The sequence below is a fragment of the Monodon monoceros genome, unplaced genomic scaffold (assembly GCF_005190385.1).
Source record: "Monodon monoceros isolate NGI ecotype Baffin Bay Population unplaced genomic scaffold, NGI_Narwhal_1 Super_Scaffold_15, whole genome shotgun sequence".
NCBI lineage: Eukaryota > Metazoa > Chordata > Mammalia > Artiodactyla > Monodontidae > Monodon > Monodon monoceros.
The window spans coordinates 7,617,370-7,632,735 of NW_021703771.1; the positions used below are offsets into that span (position 1 = coordinate 7,617,370).

A 15,366-nucleotide genomic window follows, 5' to 3' on the forward strand; every position below is an offset into this window, starting at 1 on the left:
ACAGCTGTGGGGCAGTTAGTATGTGCCAGACCCTGTTCTGGGTGCTAGGGACCCATCAACAAACTAAATAAACATTCCTGCCCTTTTGTAGCCTACATTCTATTGGGGAGACACTAACGTGTACATAAGCAATAAACGAAATCTACCAGTAAATTATATATCTAAGTAAATATGTTACATATAGAATACAGCTTTTCTTAAAATTGGCTTTTAGCAGGAATTAGCAGAAGCAGAAGCCCTTTCCCTCTGTTTTCTTAGCCCCTTTTAGGGTCTTTCATCTTGGCTGCCTGTTTCTTTCCCTGGGAAGGAAATACTTCCTTTGTAAAAATTCATCGAGTGTAATTTCCAGGAAGTCACTGACAGAGTGAGATGACCCTGAATATATTATTTAGTTAATATCTTTGATCTCTGAAAATCCTGTTTTTTAACCAGATCTTAATAAGTTTCCCCAGATCAGTTCAGCAAGTGTATTGAAAATATAATTGGCTAAACCCAAATTAAAACACCCAGGTCTTCATTCTAAATTCAGGAGAATAAACCTACCAAGATGGGCAGGGACTGGATACAGATGGCCCCGAGTCCCACTGATTATGATCTAAAATCTATCTAAACCTATGATCTCCTCTATAATAACTAGGCAATGAGACAAAAAGTACTTAAATTGCAAGGAAGGCAGACATTTCAATCCTCCCTTTGCTACATTAAACAATACAGCCTGCAATCCAGAGTGACAGAAGGAGAAAGCCAAGTGAGAAATGATGGCTTCAAGAGTGTAGGACTCACAACGCAACCCTGACCCCATTTCAGGGTCCAGTTCCAGAGCAGTTAGGTGGATACCACACCTGCTGGATTTAATGGCTATCAATACTTTTTCACTCCAACTTCAGCCTTCTACATAGATTCTATTTTTAACTGCTTCAATTAAAAAAGCACAAATTATCTTAGTAGTTGTGGGCAATTGAAACTTTAATGAAACTTAAGCCAATATTCAATTAAAGGCCAAAGGAGGTCACGATTAGAAATAATTTACGGAATGAATGGAAACAGCCCTCACCCCTGCTATGACTAAACATAACATTTTGAAGAGCAGGTTGCACTGAATGTCCTCCCTCCCTCCCTCCACCGGCTCAATCTTCATCCTATCTAGTGAGGCTGCCATCTCTGGGGCTACAATGGCCACGGCTCCATTTTCGCCCTGTCTGGTGAGGGTGCCATCTCTGGGGTTACGCTGAGTGTCTCCATCGGTCCTCCTCTGGCTCATCCTCAGCATCCTGTACCTTTGGCCTCCTGCTCTCGTAGAATTGCTCTCCTTCCTGGGCTCCTGCGACACTGTGTTTTCTTGGATACCTTCTTCTGGCTTTTACCAGATTCCTTTACCGCCTCCTCTTCTTTTTCTCGTTCTTAGAGACAGAACAGGAAACTCAGTCATTGGTCCTTTTCTCTTTATAGGACCCACTCTGTCGTTTCCACTGCTGTGCTTTAAGCTCTGAACTTTTCAAAGGCATCAGCTCTGAATACACACCTGTCTGTGAAGCATCTACCCGTGGATGGTCCCCTGGATATCAAGTGTAGCGTCTGAAAGAGAAATCACCTCCTACCCCATTCCTACTCTTCCTGTGTTTTCAATCAATATCCTGATTATGTTCTCTCATCTCTTAGGTCAGAGAACGTGGTCAAATCATCTTCAGGCCCTTCTCTCTCATTCCCTACGAATTCAATCACCCAATCTCTTCATAATTTCCATTCCTAATGCCACTTTCATATTCAGGCTCACATGAGACTTTCACTGGATTCTTATTATAAAGGCCTTTAACTGGAATTCCTTTCCCTCTCTCCCTTTCTTTCTTTAAGAAATACTCATCTATTTCCTATTATGTTTCAATATTGTGCTAGAATCTTGGGAAACCAAAGGAATTAGACCAGGTTCCTCGCTGGAGGAGCCCGCCTGTGCAGGGGAAAGAAGGGCGTGACCGATGCTCTGGGAGCTTCACACGGGTGAGCATGGTCCTAAGTGGTCCAGAGGGAGGGGCATTTGTTTAGTTTGCAGGACGTGGGCAGAGGGCGTTAGTGAGGGCTTAAGGGACAAGGTGGCTCTGGGACTGGGACTTGGGGATGGCCAGGACTTCACTGGGTGGAGAGTCATAGTGGGGGTGAGAAATGCACAAGCTCACGGGGACCTGGCAGTGTTGGTGTCACTGAGCACAGGCTGTGTGGTGGGTGGCTGGGGGCGGGAGGAGGGAAGGTGGGCTGGGCCAGACCACGAGGTGCCTCCAAGGACGTGGAGTGTTTGTCCTGTAGTTGGTTTGGACTTGCTAGTGTCGTGTCCTACATCTAACTATACACCACCTCCTGAGTAGAATCAACACACCGACGCTTGAATCCAACCTGTTTCTCCAATTCCAAGACCCTGTCTGATTTCTGGCTCTATTCTTGGGGGCTGTTGGCCAAATCCCAAATTTATAAGAATAAGAACATCTCCGTATCCAATTCTTACCTTTAAATTCACGATCTTTTCCCTCTCTTACGGGAAACAAGGTTTGGCAAAATGTGGTGGTGCCAGGATCCTTGTGCAAACTTCCCTGAAGACAGTCTATCGATCTATACCTATAATTTAATGAAATTAAATATATATTAAATTCATAAATAAATGAATATATAAATATATCCATTACACATGTACATAATGAAATATGAATTTTCGTTAAATTTTCACTAAGGTTCTGTGAGAAGGCTCCCTGTGCAGAAACTTTGCTTGCTCGTTCTGGCTGCTACAGAATGCAGAGGTGTCTCCATGTTGGTCCAGCCTCAAGTAACAGGATGAGCAGTGCATCATCTCTGCCCTGAAGGGCGGAATGAGGAGAGACAGAACACCTTTCACTTGGCCTGGATGTGGGTGGGAAGCAAGGCCCTCTGGTCTTGCCTGTTCTGGAGGCAGGTGCCACGTCCCCTCAGTGGACCCTGGGCCATTGAAGTCCCCCACGTTGACAGAAAAACTCAAAAGCGGCTGCTAGGGTCCACTCTTGCCCTGCATAGAAAATAAACGGAGCTGCAGGACAGCCCTTTATCTTGTTTCATAACGTCCCTTGGGGTTTGCAAATTTGTCTTATTATTTATGACACAGAATCACACTAGGCCTATCTTAGAAAAGGGGGCATCCCTAATTTGGGGAAGGTTTTATTTTATTTTACTTTATTTACATTTTTAATTGAAGTATAATTGATTTACAATGTTGGGTCAGTTTCAGGTGTACAGCAAAGTGATTCAGTTATACACATATATATAATCCATTCTTTTTCAGATTCTTTTCCGTTATAGGTTATTACAAGATATCGAATAGAGTTCCCTGTGCTGTACAGTAGTAGGTCCTTGTTGGTTATCTACTTTATATATAGTAGTGTGTATACGTTAATCCCACACTCCTGATTTAGCCCTCTCCCCCTTTCCCTTTGGTAACTGTAAGTTTGTTTTTTAAGTCTATGAGTCTGTTTCTGTTTCATAGATAAGTTCATGTTTTTAGATTCCTCATGTAAGCGATATCACGTGGTATTTGTCTTTCTCTGTCTGACTTACTTCACTTAGTATGATAAGCACTAGGTCCCAAACAGGCTCTCACTAAGCCTCCCAGATGACTGTGCCGGCAGAGTCCCTGAGGATCTCCCACTTTCTGTCTTTCTTCTGTTTATGTTGCATCCTTCTCTCTGATTTTGCTGTTAAGAAGGCGCATCTCCCACCTCTCTGTTGCAGCACTCCTGTACTTCCTGTTGCCTATGGGATAGAGTCAGACCTTGCTTGGCGTGGCGCACCCTGCACTTCCAGCCTAATCCCCCATCTTCACCCAACAACAACATGTAAAGTGTCTAGGAATGACCCCCAAATATGTGGGAGCTGTATAATTTGTGTCCCTTTACAGATTCTTGACACAGGTAAGAACTGTTATGCCCAACAATCCACAAGGGAGCCTGTGGATTGATTTCTGAAGGTCCTTGAATCTCCTGAAAGAGTAAGACAAGACATACCTCAGAGCATTTTTCGGGGGGATAAGTTCCACCCCTCCTGTGAAATTGTCAGGTGGGTCCTGACACCCCAAAAGGTTCAGAACCACCATAAAGCTGTTGAGAGCTTGGGCACTGGTTAATCAAATTTGATAGACCAGTATACAAAATAAGAATGGGTGATAGTGGTTTAGTCAGATCATCAAGTACAGAACCGCATTATCAAATGTAAAAACTGAGGCCCTGGGGGTGATAATGACTTGCTTGGGGTCACTTACACACTAAGCAGCACACTTTAGTTGTAACCATGCCTTGCCTTCTCTGTTGTTTGCTGTTTCGCATGTTAATTTTACCTTTTTCAGCTAGAATAGAGTGGGAGCAACTTGAAAGCAGGGACCTTGCTTTGAAATGATAATGATGATAAAGATAACTTTGGAGGAAACTGATTAAGTGACGTAACTAAAGCTAATCGTTAGTGGGTATAGGACGGGAAGTAGTTACACAGCGCTGCTTCTAACATATTGAGAGCACTCAGGCCACCTCTTAAAAATCCTGTGCTTCCCTGGTGGCGCAGTGGTTGAGAGTCCGCCTGCCGATGGGGGGGACACGGGTTCGTGCCCGGGTCCGGGAAGATCCCACAGGCCGCGGAGCGGCTGGGCCCGTGAGCCATGGCCGCTGAGCCTGCGCGTCCGGAGCCTGTGCTCCGCAACGGGAGAGGCCACAACAGTGAGAGGCCCGCGTACCGCAAAAACAAACAAACAAAAAATCCTGGATAACGCGAATTTACTGATTTCAATCAGTACGCTTAGTAGATCAGGCGATTTCCAAATAAACGTGAGATTTTTAAATGAAATACTCTTGAATTGATGGACTCGTGAATTTGCAGATCTGAGAACACTTGTTTTTCATGTTATCCAGTTTATTTACCGATGGATTAAAAAAAGAGATCACCATTTATCTGAGTTATCTTTTATCAGGCTACGTGAAGCAGAGGAACTTGCTTCAGGTTTTTGTTTAACCTTTACCAGGTATCAGTAGTTCAAATCTCCCCACTGTCTGTTTTACTGATTTATACAAGGTTTTAGGAATGGTTTTATTTTGTTAGAGAATTAAAGTGCCCTCTACTGTTTCTTTTCCATCATTACAGCCAAATATCTGTTAAGACTTGATTGAATATAAAAGTTGTTCTTAAAGAAATAAAAGCAAAACATTAATTTCTGATAAAGCTAAATTAAAACTATTATACTTATAAAAAAGGAAATTATCCTTGACTAAGCATTTTTGAAGTATTTACACCTTTTATAACTTGATTAGTAAATAAATTCCCAATTATTTGCCTTCATCATATTTTTGTCACTTATATTTTATCTTTTTTTTTTTTGCGGTACGCGGGCCTCTCACTGTTGCGGCCTCTCACCCGTTGCGGAGCACAGGCTCCGGACGCGCAGGCTCAGCGGCCATGGCTCACGGGCCCAGCCGCTCCGCGGCACGCGGGATCCTTCCGGACCGGGGCACGAACCCGCGTCCCCTGCATCGGCAGGCGGACTCTCAACCACTGCGCCACCAGGGAAGCCCTATATTTTATCTTAAAAATGCAAATTCTACTTTATAAAGAGCACTTTCAACTTTTGATATTGGCTTCAATTCATTTTATTCAGCCTAAATGTTTTTGCTAGGTTGACTAATGTCTTTTTAAAAAGATGAATCCAGTAGATATATTTCCAATTTAAATATTCAGAAGCATAAAATAATTAAGAAGGGCTAATCATGATCATATTAATGTAATTAATTAAGCTTTTTGCTACTGCGAAAAAAATCTCCTTCTTGTTAAGATGTCGTGTGGTTAACATTCTGAATAACTTAGAATTATCTTAGAAGTTTACATTTTTGCTTGTTGCAGACTTAAATCTTGACTAATAATTATGCATATCCCTTCACAAAAATTTTCAAGTTAAGTCATATTCTTTCCAACCACTATTACTAATAGCATCATTAAAAAATAAATGTCTCCAAGTCTTAGTATTTCAGTTATCTACATGCTTAGAGGCTTAGGATCTGTAGAGAACATTCTTTTATAAGTTCATAAATCGAATCATTTGAGAATGTTTCTCTCTTTCTCACTGTCTTTTCCGTAGGACTATTCCATCACTGCCAAGGTTTTAACAATTTTCTAGCTATTGGTAGCTATTCAGTTCCTGCACAAAGACACAGATCCTGGCTGCCAGCATTTTGGCATCTGCTAACATTTTCATAGACCTCAGCTGAACTTTCAGTTTGTTCGCGGAACTTCACAGGCTGACAAAGAACCAGCTTCTATTTGTCGTTTTCACCCTGCACTTTTAATCCTTTGCATAAGCCACTTGAAAGGACTGTATGAGGCAGTTCAGGGATAAAAGGGGAAAAGAAGAAAATCTATGTTTCCTTTGCAAAGAAGAAAATCTATGTTTCCTCCCTTTTCTTTTCATCCAGAGAAAAGCAAATTAAGCAAACCTCAAAACTGAGGACAATGGGGTGCCTGGACCTGAGATTAGCATTGGATGAGCCTCACACTTAAAAACACAGCCGTTTGAGCTCCCTTGTGTGCCAGAATTAATCAGCAAAAGCAGCCGTAAGAACACATGCAGAAAAGGAAAACTGGAGCAGAAGCAAGAGCGGCCCGCCCAGGAGTAGTGAGCTCACACTTAACAAAACCACAGCCCCTGAGTTTGCCGTAGGACACAGGTCCTTCTGGGGCCGGTCAGTTAGACCCTCTGGCCTTTCCTGAAGCCCTGGAAGAATCACCAACTCTTCTCCAAGGAATGAGACATGGCCTGTCTGGGTGGTGACGGCTCCTACCTGCTTCCCCAAGTCAGGGCATCCGGATCGGAGCACAGATCACCTCCGGTAGGTGGAAGGCCCGTCTTGGGGACCGCAGTTTGGGTAAGAGGGCGTCCTGTGCCTCCCTGGGTCTCCCTCAGTTGGGCTGCCCTGCATCCTAGGACACGGAGTCTCGGCTGCGGACAGAGCTGTGCCACCAATCCAATCTACCGGTGGTAAATGGGCTGGGCGGGTACCGGAGACATGATAAAGCACTGCTTTATGATGATGCGATGAGTCTCTGATGTACCTTCCCCCAGGCTCTCACAGCTGTGTTGTCAGCCGGTGGGCCTGTGGGTACATCCTCGGTCAACAAGTTTTGAGCACTGCAAACCCTCTCAGCCAATGAGGTGTTTCTTTTCTCCCCTTTTAAAAAAAAAAATCCATACTCTACTGAATGCCTTCTACAATCTAATGTGTTTTAACTTGCTGTGGCCGATCTTTCCGACCCTTGTGTTCTGGCGAGACTTTTAGACCCATAATGTCAGACAAAAAGTGTGGGCATAGAAATGTGGGATCAGGGGCAAATAAGGGAAGTTTACCATGATGCCAATTAACATCCAAATTTGATACGACCTTTAAAGAAATGTTTGCAGGAACACAGAATAAAAATCAGTGACAATTTGGGATTGGCACAAGCTCTTTAAGGTCCTGAGGATTATTATAAACTTCATGGCAGTCCAGGAAGATGGACCGAAAATCCTATCAATGGTAGATGGAAGAAATCGTAGGATTTGGAGAACAGAGGAGCGCAAGTGTGGGTGTCCCAGGCAGCCCGTCTACTTAGGGGCCAGGCTTGGAGTCAGAGATTTCTCCTGGGAGGTCTGGGTGCTAGGTTTGTTACGCTCTTTTCGTTAAAGAGACCTAAGAAATCTAAATCTAAATCAAAATCTATCTATCTATCATCTATCTATACATATACCTGCGTACCAGTATCATCACATACATATGCATGTCAGTGCATGTAAATATACGTGTACATAGGTATATATGAAGTCTTGAGTTCACACCAATACCTCCAGTTCTAACCCGCTGCCAAAGGGTTCTCTTCTGCATCTCAGCATCCCATATTTGTATGTCCTTCTTTCTGTAGTGAAAACTCTAGCTTCAACATCAACACGCTTACTCATTTGTTCAATGCTTCCAGAATTGCTTTGCACATGCCATTACTATAAACAACCTACTAAGAAGAATTTGGAATTTGACATTCTCTCTCCCCCTCTACCCCAAGACTGAGGGTACACAGTGGAATGTTGTGTTTATAAATTATTAGATTCCCCTTTCCTCCTCTCTCTCCTCCCCTCATGGCACTCTGTTGTGTGTAGGTACCATGGTTTATTCAATCGGCTTCCTACACTTAGACTGACGAACAACATTCTCTGAGTAACTTTTTGTGTGGGCAGTACGTGTTTTCATATTGTTGGGGATATGTGTTCAGGATAAATTCATGGAGGGAATTCTGTGTTGAGGTTTGGCTACATATAGTTGATTAGACATTCTCAAATTCTCCTCCCTAGAGGTTGGACCACTCTTCTTTTTTTTTTTTTCTTTTAAACTGAGGGAGATTATTTATTTTTTCCTTCCAGTTTTATTGAGATATAATTGACACACAGCACTGTATGAGTTTAAGGTGTACAGCATAATGATCTGACTTACACACATCATGAAATGATGAACACTCTAAATTTAGTGAGCACCCATCATCCCACACGGATACAACATTTAATAAAAAGAAGAATTTTTCCCTGTGAGGAGAAGTCTTAGGAGTTAGTCTCCTAACCACTTCCATATGTAACACACAGCAGTGTTCATTATATGTATCATGTTGTAAATGACATCCCTAGCACTTATTTATCTTGTAACTGGAAGTTTGCACCTTTTCACCCCCTTCATCCAATTTTCCATCTCCCCATACCCCGCCTCAGGTGACCACAAATTTACTGTCGTTTCCTTAGAGTTTGTATGTTTGTTTGTTTTTGTTTGTTTCTGAAGTATAATTGACCTGCAACCCTGTGTTAGTTTTTAATAAAACTAAACATTTCTTCAACACAAAGGTGGCTTTCACTATATCATCATTAATAAGTCATACTAATCTTGGATTGTGGGAACTGCTTTTGCAAACAAGGGGGAGTAATAGCCATTTTATTCCTGACTGTGAAAAATACTTCACGTATTTAATGTCTATAGGAGTTGAGTATAGAAGAAAATGATTGCAGTGTAACACCTCCTTGAAAAAGTTTACTTTATTGCCTTATTCCTAATATTCCCTCATTCCTCCTACTCTTCATCTCTCACCAATCCCTCACCCTACCCAGGGAAAGGAAAACCAGGCCACCACCGTGTTCTGCTTCATAGACCTGGAATTTGCAATTGAAAACAACCTTTTAGCTCAACACTCTTAGGATTAAGAGAACCCTCAATTGTATATCTATGGCCCTAAAATAAACTCAAGACAATTGTAGTCCACTGCTTGGGTTTGGGTCTATACTGAAGAGCCCCAGAGAAGGCCAGAGACTAACCAACCTTGATTTCATCATGGTAATTCACATTAATTTACATTACAATAAGCTAAACTAAGGTCAATTTCACCTGCTTCACATCTGTGATTCAAAAGATCATAACTGCTGACATCAGTGGTCCATGAGGGTCCATTAGCTCTTAAAATTCTGGATCCTATAAATCTTATGTTCATCATCATAGTACAGTTTCTTTTGTTTCTGGCATAAACTAACATTAAAAATTATATTCCCAGGGCTTCCCTGGTGGCGCAGTGGTTGAGAGTCCACCTGCCGATGCAGGGGACGCGGGTTCGTGCCCCGGTCCGGGAAGATCCCACATGCTGCGGAGCGGCTGGGCCCGTGAGCCATGGCCGCTGAGCCTGCGCGTCCGGAGCCTGTGCTCCGCAACGGGAGAGGCCACAACAGTGAGAGGCCCGCGTACCGCAAAAAAAAAAAAAAAAATTATATTCCCAATAGGATTTCCTAAAAGGCAGCCATTCTTTCCATTAATTGTGGAAAAAGTTTTGTAATCTCAAGGCCAATCACATATAATTGTTGATCAATAGAATTTTATACTCGACTGACATAGTCCAAAGCTTTAAAAAATGTATCTCAAGAGACATATCACATCACTTTACTCAATTTCCTGTGGCTGTAATAAGCCAACGGACCATCTCATGAAGGCTAACCTTTCAGTCAGAAGAGATTGCCCTCAATGATAGAGAGCTTTCATTCTAGAAACTTTCGTGATTATTATTGCTGTTGAAGCTTTTAAGCATTTTACCAGTCATTTTTATGTCCTCTTTTGTGAACTATCCTTTGATATATTTTCCTGTTTTTCTATTAAAATATTTCACATATTATGACTATTTATACTCTCACTGTCATAAGTCTTGTGGATGTTTCATCCAATTATTATTTTTCATATTTTTGGCATATTTTTATATGTAAGGTCTTAATTATCTTTATTTATATTGGTCCTTCATCTTGTGGGTTTTTAAAAATTGCTTAATTCTTGGAAGGTTTCCTCTCACCTTCAGATCATACAAATATTCACCTATTTGGCTTTTAAGAAATATTCAACTCTCTAATCCAGCTACAATTTATTTTACTATACAATATGAGCTACCTTTTTTTTTTCTGTTAACCAATTTTTCTAGCACTATTTATTAGGTAATTTATTCTTTCTCTATTGCTTTATAATGATCTTTATCATACACACAGTTTCGAATGCAGGCTTTCTTTTCTATTTCATTATTATATTTGTCTATTTTTGAGATAGTACTATTGCATTTTAATTATTGTAGCTTTAAAAAATTTTCAGTATCTGGGTAAGACAAGTCTCCCACAATATACTTCTTTCGAAATCTTCTTGACTCTTCTCACCTATGCTTTATAATAGATGAACTTTAGTGTAATTTAATAAAATTTTTTGTCCCAAACTAACCACATTTGTTCATTTCATTTCATGTTCCTCAGCAGACTTGGTCATTTTCTTCACGCTGGTCTGAGTATAATATTTGCATGTTTCTGTAGGTCAGACCTTTGGTGGGCTTGGCTTGTTCTCTGCCCTGGTTTCTCAAGGTTGACATCAAGATGACGCCAAGTCTGCATTCTTTTTTCGGAGGCTCTGTGTATGAACTGGCTTCCAAGACCATCCATTCTGTTTATAGGACTTTAGTTGCAGGTGGTCGCAGGACTGAGTTCCTCACCTCCTCGCTGGCCGTAGGCTGGTGGTGGTTCTCAGCTGCTAAGATCTCTCTCTGTTCCTTTGCCAGTAACCCCCCTTCTCCATCCTCAAGACAGCAATGGCAGCTCAGCCATTGTCATGCTTTGAATCTCTCAGCCCTTCCCTTCCATCTCAGCTCTCCTCTGCTCCCTCTTCCCCTGCATCTCTCTGACCCTGTTGTCTTTATTTTGCATATGAAATTTAAGACCAGTGTATCTAGGTTTATAAAAAACCTTGTTGGAATTGTTATTGGAATCAGATTATATTCTTAAATTAACTTAGGGAGAACCGACATCTTGATGATGCTGAGACACGCTAATAAAGAATAAGAAATGTCTTTCCATTTTTTCTTTTTTGTGTCTTACAGAAGTGTTTTACAGTTTTCTTCATATAAAGTCTGAGCATTTCTTATGAAGTTTGATCCTAAAATTTTATCTTTTTTGTTACCTAGTGAATGGTTTTGTTCATTAATTATATCTTCTAGCTGGTTATTATTTGTGCATATGAATGCTACTGATTTTTACATATTAATCTTATATCCTACTACCTTACTAATTCCTTTATTGTTTAAGTTCATTTTATCACTCATTCTACAGGATTTTCCATGCATACTATCATGTCATCTGCAAATAGAGATAGATTTCTTTTTATTCTAATGAAAGTTTATCTTATTTAAAAAATTTTTTATTGAAATATAGTTTATTTACAATGTTGTGATAGTTTCAGGTATAAATTCAAAATAATTCATATATATATATATATATATATATATATATATATATATACATGTCCTTTTTTGGATTCTTTTTCACTATAGGTTACTACAGGCTATTGAATATAGTTCCTGTGCTATATAGTAGTTCCTTGTTGATTATCTGTTTTATATATAGTAGTGAGTATATTTTAATCCCAAACCCGTCTCCCCCTTTCCCCTTTGGTAACCATAAGCTTTGTTTTCTATGTCTGTGGGTCTGTTTCTGTTTTGTAAATAAATTCATTTGTATCATATTTTTAGATTTCACATACAAGTGATAGCGTATGCTATTTGTCTTTCTCTGTCTGACTTCACTTCGTATGATAATCTCTAGGTCCATCCATGTTGCTGCAAATGGCATTTTTTCATTTTTTTGATGGCTGAGTAGTCTTCCATTTTACAAATGTACCACATCTTCTTTATCCGTTCATCTGTCGATGGACATTTAGGTTGCTTCCATGTTCTGGCTATTGTAAATAGTGCTGCAATGAACATCGGGGTGCAAGTATCTTTTTGAATTATAGTTCTGTCTCTGTATGTGCCCAGGAGTTGGATTGCTGGATCATATGGTAACTCTATTTTTAGTTTTTTAAGGAACCTCCATACTGTTCTCCATAGTGGCTGCTCCAATTTACATTCCCACCAACAGTGTAGGAGGGTTCCCTTTTCTCCACACCCTCTCCAGCATCTACTGTTTGTAGATTTTTTTGATGATGGCCATTCTGACCAGTGTGAGGTGATACCTCATCATAGTTTTGATTTGCATTTCTCTAGTAATTAGGGATGTTGAGCATCATTTCATGTGCTTGTTGGCATCTGTATGTCTTCTCTGGAGAAATGTCTCTTTGGATCTTCTGCCCATTTTTTGATTGGGCTTTGTCTCTTTATTTTTGATATTGAGCTGTATGAGCTGTTTGTATATTTTGGAAATTAATTCCTTGTTGGTCGCATCATTTGCAAGTATTTTCTCCCATTCTGAGGGTTTTTTCGTTTTGTTTATGGTTTCTTTGTTGTGCAAAAGCTTTTAAGTTTCATTAGGTCCTGTTTGTTTATTTTTGTTTTTATTTCCATTACTCTAAGAGGTGGGTCAAAAAGGATCTTTCTGTGACTTATAGCGTGTTCTGCCTATGTTTTCCTCCAAGAGTTTTATAGTGTCTGGCCTTACCTTAGGTCTTCAATCCATTTTGAGTTTATTTTTGCATATGGTGTTAGGAAGCGTTCTAATTTCATTCTTTTACATGTAGCTGTCCAGTTTTCCCAGCACCACTTATTGAAGAGGCTGTCTCCAACTTGTAATTTCTTATTTTCTATACTTTGTGATTTCACCGAATTTTCTAGTGGTTTGTTTATTTTTCCAAGGAGCAAGGACTTTAATATGACCTACTGTTTCTCTACTCATTAATTTCTTTTTTACTTTATTATTTAAAATTTTCTCCTTCCAGTTTTATTGAGATATAATTGACTTGTAGCACTGTATAAATTTAAGATGTACAACATAATGATTTGACTTACATAATCATGAAATGATTCCCACAGTAAGTTTAGTGAACATCCATCATCTCACGTAGACAGGAAGAAAAAGAAAAAATATCTTCCTTGTGATGAGCACTCTTAGGATTTACTGTCCTAACAACTTTCATATATGACATAGAGCAGTGTTAATTATATTAATCATGTTGTACATTACGTCCCTAGTGCTTATTTGTCTTATAACTGGAAGTTTGTACCTTTTGATACCTTCATCCAATTCCCCCTCTGCCCATCCCCCACCCCTGGTAACCACACATCTGATCTCTTTTGCTATGAGTTTGTTTTGGTTTATTTGTTTGTGTTTGAAGTATAATTAACCTACAGCATTATGTTAGTTCCTGGTGCACAACACAGTGATCTGATATTTCTATGCATTACAAAATGATCACCACGATAAGTTTATTTACCATCTGTCACCATACAAAGATATTACATAATTATTGACTATATTCCCACACTGTCTGTTTCATCCCAGTGACTCATTTATTGTTACTGGAAGTTTGTTCCTCTTAATCTCCCTCACCTACTTCTCTTCTTCTCTCGCCCACCTCCCCACTGGCAAACACCTGTTTGTCCTCTGTATCTATGACTCTGTTTCTGGTTTTTTTTGTTTCTTTTGTTTTTTAGATTCCAAATATGAGTGATATCATATAGTATTTGTCTTTATATGTTTGACTTATTCCACCTAGCATAATGACCTCAAGGTTCATCCATGTTGTCATGAATGGCTGAGAAATATTCCATTTTTTTTATGGCTGAGAAATATTCCATTACATCTTCTTTATCCATTCATCTATCTATGGGCACTTAGGTTGTTTCCATATCTTGGCTATTGTGAAGTAATGCTACAATAAACATAAGGGTACATATACCTTTTTGAATTAGTATTTTTGTTTTCTTCAGATAAATACTCAGGAGTGGAATTGCTGGATTGTATGGTAGTTCTCTTTTTAATTTTTTGAGGATCCTCCATACTGTTTTCCATAGTAGCTGTACCAATTTACTGTCTCACCAACAGTGCATGAGGGTTCACTTTTCTCCACTTCCTCATCAACACTTGTTATCTGTTCTTTTTTGGATAATAGCCATTCGAATAGTTGTGAGGTGATATCTCATTCTGGTCTTGATTTTCATTTCCCTGATAATTAGTGATGTTGAGCAGATTTCATGTACCTGTTGACCATCTGTATGTCTTCTTTGGAAAAATGTCTATTCAGGTCCTCCTCCCATTTTTTAATTGGGTTCTTTGTTGTTCTTCTATTGAGTTGTATGTGTTCTTTGTATATTTTTTGTATTAACCTTTTATCAGGTATATCATTTGCAAATATCTTCTCCCATTCAGTAGGTGGCCTTTTCGTTTGGGTGATAGTTTCTTTTCCTTTGAAAAAGCTTTTTAGTTTGATACAGTCCCAGGTGTTTTTGCTTTCTTTCCCCTTCCCTGAGGAGATACATCCAAAAAAATTATGTTAAGACCCGTGTCAAACGATGTACTGCCTATGTTTTCTTCTAAGTGTTTTATGGATTCATTTAAGTTGCTAATCCATTTTGAGTTTGTTTTTTTATATGGTGTAAGAAAGTAGTCCAGTATGATTTTTTTGCCTTAGCTGTCCAGTTTTCCCAGCACCATTTATTGAAGAGGCTGTCTTTTTCCCCATTGTGTAGTCTTGCATTCTTTGTTGTAGATTAATTGCCCATATAAGTGTGGATTCATTTCTGGGCTCTCTCTTCTGATCCATTGATATATGTGTCTTTTTTTGTGCAAGCACCATACTCTTTTCATTACTGCAGCTTTGTAGTATAGTTTGAAATCAGGGAGCATGATACCTCCAGCTTTGTTCTTCTTTCTTAAGATAGGTTGGACTATTTGGGATCTTTTTTGTTTCCATACAAATCTTAGAATTATTTGTTCTCATTCTATGAAAACTGCCATTGGTATTTTGATAGGGATTGCACTGAATCTGTAGATTGTCTTGGGTAATATGGCCATTTTAACAATGTTAATTCTCC

The 15,366-nt window shown here is 39.7% G+C and overlaps 1 long non-coding RNA gene across 1 annotated transcript in view; it reads right to left on the minus strand.

Annotated features, from left to right (window-relative positions):
- Positions 1 to 931: 931 nt before the first annotated feature.
- LOC114896200 overlaps positions 932 to 15,366 on the minus strand; it is a 71,671-nt gene continuing 57,236 nt past the window's right edge. The window contains exons 2-3 of the long non-coding RNA XR_003793741.1: positions 2,495 to 2,604; positions 932 to 1,400 (exon numbers count right to left, since the gene is read on the minus strand). This is a non-coding gene — a long non-coding RNA (uncharacterized LOC114896200). The remainder of the gene's footprint in view (positions 1,401 to 2,494; positions 2,605 to 15,366) is intronic.